At 38.5% G+C, this 12,413-nt stretch overlaps 1 protein-coding gene across 15 annotated transcripts in view; it reads left to right on the forward strand.

Annotated features, from left to right (window-relative positions):
- Positions 1-12,413, forward strand: part of CDIN1 (CDAN1 interacting nuclease 1) — a 227,512-nt gene that overhangs the window by 82,619 nt on the left and 132,480 nt on the right. The window lies entirely within an intron of this gene.

Consider the following 12,413-nt stretch of genomic DNA (forward strand, 5'->3'; position numbering starts at 1 on the left):
AGGATATTGTTATGGTATTTGTCCTTAAAATGAGACTGACTTATGTTTTGCCTTCGTTGCGTAGGTTGTCTGACACAGAGAATTTTGACCTGTTTTTTTCCTGTAATTCATAAGGTATTTGAAAGATAGATCTCTGTGTTGGATAATGGGCAGAAATTGAATAGCTGTGTTTTCCTTGAAAGTTGTTGAGATTTTTCTCAGGAGAATTAAACGAAAGTTATTTCTGAATAGAAGCGTTGTCCCTGGCTGTAATTAGTCACATGGGCTTAGTTCCCAGGAAATGTTGCTTTCCCTGTACTGAAAGTATGTAAATTATCATATTTTTTATGTTACCTTAAAATTTCATCTCTGCTTCCCCATCTGCCCCCTCCTAAAATTTAAGAAATCTAAAGTTTAGTTTACTGTTTTCATTATGTTAGGGGCCTGCCAAAAAAATGCACAGGTTCGTGCCCACATACTCTCGCCCTTTCCATGAATCCTTCCAATCCTGGGCAGCACTTCTAATGACTTAGAATTAACTGCTTTCTAATTATCCAGTGAAGCAGACACCATGATGTGGTATGGTTCTTTGCCAGCAAATGGAAACACGGGAGATATAAATGAGCAGGCTACCAGAGGGAATTGTGAGAGGCTTCTTCAAGTCATCAGTGTGCAAAGCAGAGACTTACCCCTGTCTCGTTGAATAATTTAAACTTGGTCGTGCCAGCAGACACTGCGTTATTACCTATAGGAGCATCCGTTTTTCTTTCTGCTTATAGTATATAAGATACTTGTGATCTTGCCAGATTTTGGGCTACCCCAAGAAATTTTGGTGGGTCTTTGCTACATCAGCCTTCTCCTCTGACCTTGAGCTAGTCTTCTTTTTACCTATGGCTCAACTGTCCATGTTATCTGACATGCTGGGCCCCAACCAGTAAGCTAGGACCAGAGAGCTTAGCTTAGTTTTGCGGCCCTATATTTGTTCTACATGGAACACTAAGTGTCTTGAAAGTTTAATTGCTAATATTTTAATTGGAGGGAGATCTAGGAGGGAGGAGGGAATACCAATGGAAAACTTGAGTCATTCATAGAAGTATGATGCATTAATCTAGAACAGTTCAGGTCACTTTCGAAAACCATAGGAATAGTGCTGGAAAAAGTAGGCTGATAATTATGATCCCAGACCGGCCAAGTTTATATCATGGTTTCATCACTAATTGAGAGTAGGTCTTTGGGGAAATTATTGAAATTCCTTCATGCCTTAATTTCTTCATTTCTAAGATGGGGTAGCCACCCTGTAGGTATATTCTGAGAATTTAATGAGTTAATAGATGTGAAGAGTTTAGAATGGTTCCTAGCACATGGTAAGCATTCAGTAAATGTTAGCTGTTGTTCCTTTTTAGAAGTGGAAAATTGCTCTAGGGTAGACTGAATGACCCCACCTCCCTGATTACTCAGCTGACTTTCCACAAATGTCAAATTAGTGTTTCTGAAATTTTAGAAATTTGGGTGCACTTACAGTTTTTCCCCACATGCATCATACCACATGTACTGATAATAAATATACTGTATTTACTTGAAAAATTCTAAAGTGTCATTATTTAATTCTGTTTTAAAAAGGAAATTATAATTTCACCTTAAGTGATGAACTAGAATTTCTTGCCATAAGTAGAAGGTACTTTTAAAAATAATATATAACTGCTAAAGAAAAAAATGTTTTGTGTGCTCAGAAAGTCACTTTACATCCCTATGCCAGCATGAAGCATGCTTCTCTTTGGGAGACATGGCATTAGATGTTGTCAACATTTAAAAACCATGGTGTCCTACATCCTCTTAGTCTACATTTTCTGAAAACAATATTATATTTTTTTTAAAAAAAGACATAGTTATCCATAATAAGAAAAGTTCAAATTAAGTCACATACGTTTGGCTACCTAAAAATTGAGATAACAGTAGGGAATATATAAGCAGGAATTGGATTTTAGTAGTTTATTAGTGAGTCTTTCAGTGATTTGTTGAGTAACTATTTTGTGCAGAGCAATTTTGAGGTGATAACAGAGAAATACTTCTGCTGGTAAGCAGCTTGCCCAATATCCTGACACAAACATTAAAATTTCATGGGAGGAAGTTAGGAAAAAATGTCAAAAAATCTCCTTTGGTGGGCTATAATGAAAAGGGCTAAGCAAGATTTATGTAGACCAAATAAACATAGGCCTGCTGAAAGTGGAGCTTGAAATGCGAAACCTAGCTTTGGAACTGGTAACACACTTGTAAGAATTACCTCTTATCTTCTTGGAGTAACCACAGGGTGAGCCTAATCCTCCGTGAAAAAGCCCCCAGATACTTAAAGATAACATTGAGGAAATATGACATTTTTTCTATATTGTGCTAAACATTCCTTTTTCCTCCAGATTTTCTTTTTAAGGAGGTCATGGTTTCACATCTTGGCAACCTGATCAATCTCCTGTCAACAGATGACAAAGTAATATTTAATCAAGTGCCAAATGACTGGTAGACAATATGAGTTCTCTCCCCGATATGAAGGAAAGGAAACCAAGTGGATTGGAAACATAAGGGGAAACTCTATAGAGGAGGTGAGAAGTAAACTGGGCTTTGAAGTTTGGGCTGAAGGAAAGTTAAGAAAGAACATTCCAAATTTGGAGGATGGAATTGGGGTGGCTGGGTAGGAGGGATGTAATTAAGTATATTCCTGGCATTAACCAGGTGCTTAATAAATATCTGTTGAGTGTGTGTTTGTGAAATAAGAGTTGATGGTCTATAGTAGCCCTAGATCTGCAGATTGCCTGACTCAACATGATCATACTTTGGAGACATCTTCCTCTTGTCCTCACACAATACTTTTTTTCTATTTGATGACTGTAGTTGAAGTTATTTCTTACAAGATTATGTACTAGAGAGCAGGGTTTAATTTGCCCCTAGAAGATTCTGTCATGTTAAAAGACACTTCTTATTTAGATTGTCAGATGGGCTCAGACTGCCTTAGAGTTCACTCCTGTGCAGTGGAATAGCTGGGGGGGGTGGGGGGGGGGGAGGGGGGCTGCCTGGAATTTTTGAGAAATAGTTCCAACTGCAAAAGTAAGCAAGCTCCTGTAGGCCACTGGTGGTATTGAAAAAGTCCGCAAAAGACATTGGCTGGCAAGCTCCCATGGAGATGTAACTTGGGACCTTTCTGACCTTAATGTCCAAAGGCCTTCAACCAGCATTTGAAGAGAAGATTAAATTCTAGCTGGTATTTTAGGCTTAGCTGTTCTGGAGCTCAGCCTCTGCAGGAGCCACATGAAAAGGCAAGACTCTTGGTATACTTTGGGAGCAGCTGCCTTCCCCTGCCAGCTGTTCAACTGCACGGATTGTTTTCTTGGAGAGAGAACTAGGTACTAACACCACCATCTGTCGGCACATGAATTTGCCTCCAAATGGTCCATGTCGCCTTTATCCCAGGATTGTCCATCTCTCACTCGATCCTTTTTTCTCTCCTGACTGCTGCCATCCAGGACAGGTTAACTCCATGCTAGATCACCTGTGGTGCTTACGCCTATTGTGACCTTGGATTAGGGGTCCCAACTAGATATGGTCTAGTCCTTGTTTCAGCTCAGATGTAACCTAGTCAAAAGACACTCTTTGCAGTGGGCAGGATTTCCAGGGACCTTAACAGCATAGAGGATTCAGCTGCTTATTTGCCCTGGTTCCTTGCAGCAGTAGCTGGCCACTTATTTGAGCTTACACCAAGGAAACAAGGAGTTATAAATAGGGGTGTGATAGTGATTTGGGAGAAAGTCTCTACTTGCTTGATTGCCGGTGCTTGAAATAAGAGGGAAGAAAACACTTACATGGCTATAGACAAGATTTAAAATAGAACCCTCACCCCCTGCATAGAGTAGTAGCACACTACTCTAATATACACACATGTGTAAAGTACTTCACCCAGGTTCTTTCCAGAGAATAGATTGTGTTGCACATTGTACACTGGCTGCCACAGAGCATTGTGGCAGGGGTGGCATGTAGGTAGGGAGAGTCTGGCATTGTCAGATTTTGACTGTTGAACAGATGCACTTCTGGCTGTCTCTCCAAGGCTGTGGCAATTACATACTTGCTAAGAACAATCCCCCAACTTTATATGTTTCTGATGAAGTCTTCCTTCTTTTACCCTCTTGACAATAGAAGGTAATAAGTGATGTCTATATGGGTAATGCAGTCAGAACACACATGCCACACCATGCTCCAACACCAGCCAAAGCAATGAGCTAACGACTTCAGCTGCCCAAGTCTGAAACAGCATGTTAAATGCTCTTCCTGGGTTATTTTATTTCGTCTTCACAACAGCCCTGCAAAGTAAGCACCAGTGTTTTGCTGTTTTACAGACAAGGCAACTGAGGGTCATGGACATTAATTAGCTCGTTGAGAGGACAGAGCTTGTGGGTTGAAAAGCCAGACCTCAAACCAAGTCTGCCTGATTCTAGGCTCAGCTCGCAACCACTGCTCCATGATGCCTCTCCTTTTGAAAGTATTAGACTGCATAGCTTTCCAAGTTCACCTTTCTTTTAGAAGGCGTGTTTTTCCTCCTTTGAGGAAGATGTAAATAAACATCGTTTTGTGTGACATCTAGGTCATAAGGAAGTGTAAAGTGCTGCCTGGTTCCCTGGGGTGTTTGCTCTTGGAACCCATTTCAAGGGGAAGTTCATGCAGACCTTAGAGAAGCCCACCTGGAGGGGAATCAAAAGACCTCACCCCCAGTTCCTACTAAGGTGAAAGCAAGCACAGATTTGCCAGGCATATAGGTGAGTCATGATGAAAGTGAACCCTCCAGCATCCAGATAATCCATTCCAAGTAATGTCACACAAAGACAAACTATCTCCATTAACCCAGTTTAAACTACCAAATCATGAGCATGTTAAATTATTGTTTATAGGTTCTCCCCTCCAAAAAAAAAAGAAATAGGTTTATATTTGAGAAATTAATGGAACTGATTCTCAAACCCACAGAAACTTGTTAAGCTTGATGATTAGCATAGTGCTTTGGCCTGTCGCATGATAGCAGCCTTTGGAGGAGTCAGTAACAATTCATTTTCTAGCCACCAATGACCTTTCTCCCATTCCCTGGCCCAGCCAGACCCTATGCAGCAGAGAAGACTTTGGTTCCACTTTACAACCCACCCACTTTTCGGCCACCTGCTCTTCTCTCTATAGTTTGTGACTCCAATTTCTTAGAAGGACCTTCTCTTTTCTATCTAAATAACTTGAACTCCACAAAAATTAACAAGGAAACAGACTTTCCCTTGAACTTCTTACTAAAAGGTTTCCAAAAATTTCAGCAGCATAGCAGAATGAGCTTTTATTGATGGTCCATATTTCCAGGACAAAGACATAGAAATGATAGAAGAAAGAAACAAAAATCTTATAAATTACAAAACCAAGTTCAAATGAAAGGAATTTGATCTCTAGTTGCAAGGAATGAATTGAGAATATATATTCAGATTTGTAAACAGGGGCTCTCTCACCTTGTAGGTCCACAAAAGTTGTTAGCTTTAGATATGGACATGAGGAGTTGGGGCTGGGATTTTTAATTCCCAGAGGCAAAGGTAATAGCTGGAAGTGAGCCTCCATATACAGCCCAAACCATGAGAAAAGGACTGGGGAAACTCCACTTGCCTGAAGAAAATGGCAAGGAAGCTTGCTTCTTGTATATGGTCTTGAGTTGTGGGATATTTGGAGGGAGAAATTAAACATAGGCCAGCACCATTGTGGGTTTGGGTCCAAATTTGCACTTGTTTATATTGCAGGAAGCCCACGTTAAGAAATTACCAATAAAACTGGTCCCTGCAAAAGTAAACATGAAACTGCTCTTTTACGGTTATTTCCACAGTGCAGCTCAAACAATTCTTGCTGAAATTAAGTTCACAGTAAAAATTTACAAACCAAGTGAAAAAACTACCATCATAGGAAAATTAAGTAGGTGGGTAGGTAGGCAGGATAGATAGAGAAATTGGATACCATGAACTGGAAATGAGAAAATTAATATAGGTTAAATCTGTAAGATGATGTTTTAAAACATAGAAATTATATAACCTGATCTAAAAAATTAAAAACTACCTAGATAAGTGAAAGAATATACTGTGAAAAAAGAGACAAGTTTGAAAAAAACAATAACATTTAGAAATGATACAATTTTCATTGAAGTTAAAAGCTGGGTGGTAGTACAGTTAGTTAGGCATCTGACTCTTGGTTTCGGCTCAGGTCATGATCTCTGGGTCGTGGGATAAGCCCTACTTTGGGGTCTACACTCAGCATGGAGCCTGCTTGAGAATCTCTCTCTCCTTCTCCTTCTTTCCCTTCTGCCCATGTGCTCACTCTCTCTCTAAAATAAATAAATCTTTTTAAAAAAGGAAATGCATATTAGATGAGTGAAGCATTAGAAGAATTAGAACAAAAGTTAGTGAATTTTAGGATGACTCTAAGGAAAGCAGCTTTAGTCTGTAACATAAGAGATGAATAGAAAGGAAATATAAACATTTTAAAGGAATTGGAGACATAGGGGATAGTAATAAGGTCTTCTAATAGATGTCTAATGTAAGAGTTCTAGGAGAGACTGAAGGCCAAAGTATAGTGACTCAAAATTTTTCAAACTGGTCAAACGCATATATCTTTAAGTTCATCAAACATAGCTAATTCCAAACAGGCTAAATTAAAAGAGCCATACCCAGGCACACAGTGATGAAGCTGTTGAATATCAAAGAAAAATCTAAAAGGAATCAGAGATAAAAGACAAATTATTTCTATAAGGATTAGTATTAGACTGACAGTAGAGTTCTTACAGTAATATCAAAATACAGAGGAATCTTATCTTCAGAGGGTTGAAATAAAATGATACTTAGTTTATAATTCTATACCCAGCTATATTCTCATTCAAAAATGAGAACTAAGTTAATTTCAGGCAAGACAAGACTAAGAGATTTAATACTCAGTAGTCCCATCTGAAAGAACTAATACACAGGTGCTTTAATAACAAGGATAATGAATCTAAAAGTGGAGAACAGAATTCAGAAGGCAATACTAAAGGAGGAAATTGGCAAACATGTTCAGAAATCTAAATAAATGTTAAACATTTAGAAAAATAAAAATTATATTAGAGTACTTGAGAACAAAACGAGTTTGTGTGTGTGTCTTTGTGTATGTATGTATATATGTATATGGAGAGAGAGAGATCTTTATTATAAGAAATAAGTTCACATGCTTATAGAGGTTGAAAGTTCCCAGTGCTACAGTGGGCCAGCTGAAGACCCAAGAGAGACCCAAGAATTGTATAGTTCCAATCCAAAGGTCAACAGCTTTGAGATCCAGGAGGAGACAATACTTCAGTTTGAGTTTGGAGGATGTCCCAGATTGAAGGCAGTCAGGCAGAGAAAATAGTCTTTTACTCTGTGTTGTATGTTCTAGTCAGGCCTTCAAGTGATTGAAGGAGACCCATCCACATTGGCGAGGACAGTCTACTTTACTCCAATTCAAATGTGAATCTTGTCCAGAAACACCCTCACAGACATATCCAGAATAATGTTTGATCAAAAGTCTAGGTACCCTGTGGCCCAAGCAAGTTGACATGAAATTAACCATCACAGAAACTAAGAAATTATGTTTACAAACCAGGTGATTGAACAAAAATAATAGACATAATAACATGGAGGCTGATGGGAAAGGGGGGCTTCCTGACTGGAGTGAGTGCATTCTAAATTCCTTATATAGCTGACCCTTGAACAACATGGGTCTGAGCTGCATGGGTCCACTTATATGTGGGTTTTTTTTTTAATATAAATATAGTGTAGTACTATTTTTATAAATAAAGTGCAGTATTTTCTTATGATTTTCATATTTTTTCTCTTGTTTCATTGTAATAATATGGTATATAGTACATATAACATATAAAATAAGTGTTAATCAACTGTTTATGTTACCAGTAAGGCTTCCTGTCAACAGCAGGCTATTAGTAGTTAAGTTTTAGGAAGTCAAAAGTTGTATGTGGGATTGTTGACCACACAGGAGGTTGGTGCCTCTAACCCCCATGTTATTAAGGGTCAGCTGCATTCAAAATTACAAAGGATATATGATTAGATTATATATGAGTCCACTTAAGATTAACTAAAAATTAATAAAAATATGGAAGATTTAGGGTACCTGGGTGGCTCAGTTGGTTGGGCATCCAACTCATGTTTTTAGCTCAGGTCATGATCTCAAGGTCATGAGATCAAGCCTTATGCCCCTCTCCTCCTTTCTTTCTCTCTGTCAAATAAATAAATCTTTTAGGAAAAAAATAGAATATTTTAATAATAAAATTAAAAACCTGGCCTACTAGACATACCTGAACCCCATACCTCAAAAATAGGAACTTTAGTATTTTTTAAAACCTGTAAAATGTTTATAAAAATTGATTATGTATGAAGATACCAATGGAAATGAAACAGATACCTCCACAATAATATAAGCATCACATACTTTGACCAATATGATCAAATTCCAAATTTGAAATAAGTTTTTAAATAGTTTATGGATCAAAGATCAAATCATAATAAAATTGTAAAATATTTATAAATTAATGAGAACAATACTCATGGCATGTAGCTAAAGCAGAATTTAGAGGAAAAATTCTAGCCTTAAAAACTAGAAGTTGGGGATCCCTGGGTGGCGCAGCGGTTTGGCGCCTGCCTTTGGCCCAGGGCGCGATCCTGGAGACCCGGGATCGAATCCCACGTCGGGCTCCCGGTGCATGGAGCCTGCTTCTCCCTCTGCCTGTGTCTCTGCCTCTTTCTCTCTCTCTGTGACTATCATAAATAAATAAAAATTAAAAAAGAAAAAAAAAAACTAGAAGTTGAAATAAAAGATTGAAAGTTTAAGTTAATAAAGATAGTAAGTTTGTAAAAGAAAAATACAGCAAACTCAAAGTGGAAAGCCAGAAATAATGATGACAAAAGGATGAATTAAATGAAATTAGAAGTAATGAAGCAGTAGAGAGAATCAACAAAACCAAAACTTAGTTCTTTTTTTTTTTTTTAATTTTTTTTTAAAATTTATTTATGATAGTCAGAGAGAGAAGCAGAGACACAGGCAGAGGGAGAAGCAGGCTCCATGCACCGAGAGCCCGACGTGGGATTCGATCCCGGGTCTCCAGGATCGCGCCCTGGGCCAAAGGCAGGCGCCAAACCGCTGCGCCACCCAGGGATCCCCCAAAACTTAGTTCTTAAAAAGACTAGTAAAATGAATCAACCTCTAACAAGACCGATGAGTAAAAAAGTTTACACAAATTAATATTAGACTATTTAAAGTAAATTTAATTAAAGATACAGACATTAAGTCAGAGTGTTGGGGACATGGATGTTTATTATTTTAGGCTCTTGAAATATTTCACAGAAAACAGATCATGATCTTAGGCGTTATGCCTTAGTCCAGGCACTGCCTATTATCTATCTTCTGTAGCATGCTTTAACATGTACCAGTTCTCTCCTGTCCTTGTGCACGTAGCTTCAAGTGACTTATGCATTCCTGCTTTGTACATGCTTGGTGGAAAACTGACATTCCATCAGTTGAAGCAGTGACAGAGGTAAGCCCTAAAATCAAGAGGATGAATGCCTCTAGCAAAGGTTAGGGAGAACAAGTCTCCTGTCCACATATGGTCAAAAAAGATGGATGCAACTAGGGCATAGGTGGTAGCTGGCCAAGGGACGGACATCTTGCTTATGAAAGGTACTGGTTTCCTTGAACCCTTCTTACTCTTAGTCATCCCAAGATTGTTCAACCGCCTTTCCTTACCTGGTTGATACTCTTCATTCCTTTGGCAGTTCTTTGCTTCAGAATATGTGTGTAAAAGTAAGTTTGCATTCTCTGGCTTGATCTGAGACACAGACATACTTTGGTGAAGCCTAAGTACTAAAATCCACAAACAGAAGGTAGGCACATCGTGGCCTATAGGCAAGGCCTTGAATCCCTATTTATTATCTCTTTGTTGCTCTAAAAATTGGCAGGTTGCAAGAAGGGAAAAGATACTTTATTGAGTTTAAAATGAATGTGGATTCAATATAGTTTTTACTCTTCATTTTAAAATGACTCATGGCAAGCTTTCTCTGATTTGAATAGTGTTCTGTTGATTCAGACTATGTTTTAAGAAGTTTATGATTCTTAATTTTTTTAAAGATTTTAAAAATTTTATTTATTCATGAGAGATACAGAGAGAGAGAGAGAGAGAGAGGCAGAGACACAGGCAGAGGGAGAAGCAGGCTCCATGCAAGGAGTCCAACGTGGAATTCGATCCCGGGTCTCTAGGATCATGCCCTGGGCTGAAGGCAGCGCTAAACCACTGAGCTACCCAAGCTGCCCTGATTCTTAATTTTTTAAGAAGTTTATGATTCTTAATTCTGATAAGCACACTATTCAAAAATATATTGCAAGGAAAATTAGGATGTCATTAGTTTCTGTATTCTATAGTATTTCCTTTTTTTCCCTCACAAAATAAGTGACTTTATCTTCATATGTCCTAGACTGCTATCCCTCCTCTATTTTAAAAGAGCTTTTGGGGGCACCTGGCCAGCTCAGTCAACAGAGCGTGTGAGTGTGACTTTCGATCTTGAGCATGAATTTGAGCCCCACATAGGATGCAGAGATTACTTAAAATCTTTTTTAAAAATAAAAATTAAAAAAAAATTAGCCATTGATCTATATGATTTGCAGCAAGTTATCCTATAATTTGGTTTAAGGTCAGTAATTTTCCATAGGATAGAACTTTTGGTCACATTGTCTGGCCATTTGTAGATTAATAATCTTTTCCTCACGTAGGTGTGGGAACAGTAGAACATCTTAGCAATGACCAGTACATGTGAGGCAGGTGGTCTTATTTTCTTGAGACACCAATGGGATCATAGGTACCCTAAAAGAACGTGTCTGTCAACTGAGTGGCGGACCAGAGAGAGAATCCTCAGAGAAGATGACCAAATGCGTGAATAACTGCTTTGATCCCCTCCAACTGGCCAGGCCTTAGAATTAAATTGGGAAAACTGAGTGAATAAAACCAGGTATGTTACTCTCTATGTAACACTGTTTTTGCAATAATCTGTTCTTTTTTTTTTTTTTTAAGTTTGATTTATTTAGAGAGAGAATGTGCATGGGAAGGGAGGAGCAGAGGGAGAGAGAAACTCAAGCAGACTCCATGCAGAGTGCAGAGCCAGACATGTAGCTCAGTCTCACCACCTGTGAGATGATGACCTGAGCCAAAACCAGGAGTCAGACGCTCAACCAGCTGACCCACTCAGGCACTCCTCTGTTCTTTTACAATAACATGATTTGCTGTTTCATATTCCTAATATTTGTACCACATATACATGGCAATTTTTTTCAGAAATAATGTAGTCAGCACAGATAATATCATTTTCTACAGAAGAAAATAGTGAATCTGAGAGTTGCCATATTCCATAAATTTGCCCTGGTTGCAGAGCTGATTGTAGAGATAGGGCTGGATAGGATTCCTCTGGTAATGATGTTCTTTTTAGTATTCCAGATAAGGCTTCTTGCAAAACAAACACATGCTGGGGATCCCTGGGTGGCTCAGCGGTTTGGCGCCTGCCTTCAGCCCAGGGCGCAATCCTGGAGTCCCGGGATCGAGTCCCACGTTGGGCTCCCTGCATGGAGCCTGCTTCTCCTTCTGCCCGTCTCTCTCTCTCTCTCTCTCTCTCTCTATCATGAATAAATAATAAATAAAATCTTAAAAAAAAATAACAAACACATGCTTACACAAATGGCTAAGTACATAAATGTGTCTATACACATGCAAAATAGGAAATAATTAAAGAATAGGAAATAATTAAAATAAGTGTGACGCATTCTTTCTTTGTGGACTCAGTACTGTGCTTAAGCGAAAAAGATGTAATTTCCCTATATCTTTATACAGTATTTACTAGCATCTATCATATCTGTCAGTGAGCTTGTGGTACTGAACTTGACAGAGAACATAATAATCTAAAACACACACACACCCCCCAAAAAATCATCTCAGTATGAATAATGTACCTGTGGTCTGTGTTCATTATATTAACTAGATAATTATTCAGTATGTACTTTAGTTTGTGTTTGTATGGAAAAACCCTAAGCCATTTTGCTGAATGTTTGGCAATGATTCCATTGGAGGATTTGGAAGAATTGATTCCTAGGCTGCACTAGACTTAGTTTAGAGGCTTGCCTTCATCCCATGCAAAGGAAGAGGGGTTCAGGTCACCTTGGCTGTCACATGTTTACAGAAAACAACAGGGCTAGGATCTCTTACCTCTGTTTGCTAAGAGTGTATCTGATACAGTATTCTATATGCAATATCTCCCTTAGCCTCTTCTATAGTAATTCCTGGGGTAAGGTCAATTTAGTTACAATTGGCTATGAAGAGGCATATT

This window comes from Canis lupus, chromosome 30 (genome assembly GCF_011100685.1).
Source record: "Canis lupus familiaris isolate Mischka breed German Shepherd chromosome 30, alternate assembly UU_Cfam_GSD_1.0, whole genome shotgun sequence".
In the NCBI taxonomy this organism is placed as follows: domain Eukaryota; kingdom Metazoa; phylum Chordata; class Mammalia; order Carnivora; family Canidae; genus Canis; species Canis lupus.